Consider the following 1004-nt stretch of genomic DNA (forward strand, 5'->3'; position numbering starts at 1 on the left):
CTGAATCGGTTAATTCTTAGGTTGATAACGTTTCTTGGCAATAATTGGAATTATTTATAATCCATAATTCCATTTTTATGTAAAAATCGCAGAACAAAAGTTAGCTGCTAATGGTAGCCACCAGAGTGGCTGCTGCTTCCGGTCTTGGCTATCCGGCAGTATAATACACACACATGACCAAATAAGGACTATATGGGAGTTCCCCTCGATTCCATTGGCTCTGACGGTTAGAAAGAGATGTCACATGTCAAAATCCAGCAGGGGGGCCAGAGATAAGAAAAATCCACCCAAATGGCCCCAGAAGAGGTTTTTTTTGCTAAATCTTTCAAATATCACTTGTTTTGCATCAATCTTGATACAGGGTACTTATTATATGTTGTACTTTGGATTCCTATAGCTTTTAGTCTACTAACCCATCATCCAAGGTTAGTTTTCACTATAAGTACAACATATTTTTTGGACGGACACTATAATTTACAGTTTTTTACCATGTTCAATCTGAATTTTCTTTAAAATAAAAAACATCTATATTGAATCTGACTTTTCTACATCCAACTGACAGGTGCATCATTACTTTGAGAAAAAAGATTATTCACTTAACCCTTTTAGAAGGGAAGATATGGTCATTTGTTCTGGGAATGTCATTTTCGAGTCTGAAACCTGAAAAACAGGCTCGGGGTTTAACAAGTTAAGTGCTTTGACAAAAAATCCAAAATCCATCTGTGGAAGCCGTACTGTAAAAAGCACGACCAATCATTTTAACCGGCCCGGCTAAAATAACTAGATAGCCTACCTGCCTGTCAGCCTTGTCATCTGTGCACAAATTTATCTCGTGCCCTCATTGTCGCGTTCGTGTCAGTCTATGGTTCGTGTGTGTTGGAGGAGGGGCTCTATTTTCAAATTCTAGCGCACTCGAGCTGGTTTCTCCAAAATTACCTACCCCATCTTTGATATACAGATTAACAAATATAATTGAAGCCAGTGTACTTTGATAGGCCAGCCCA

The sequence above is a fragment of the Notothenia coriiceps genome, unplaced genomic scaffold, assembly GCF_000735185.1.
Source record: "Notothenia coriiceps isolate Sejong01 unplaced genomic scaffold, NC01 NC01_scaffold00018248, whole genome shotgun sequence".
Taxonomy (NCBI): Eukaryota; Metazoa; Chordata; class Actinopteri; order Perciformes; family Nototheniidae; genus Notothenia; species Notothenia coriiceps.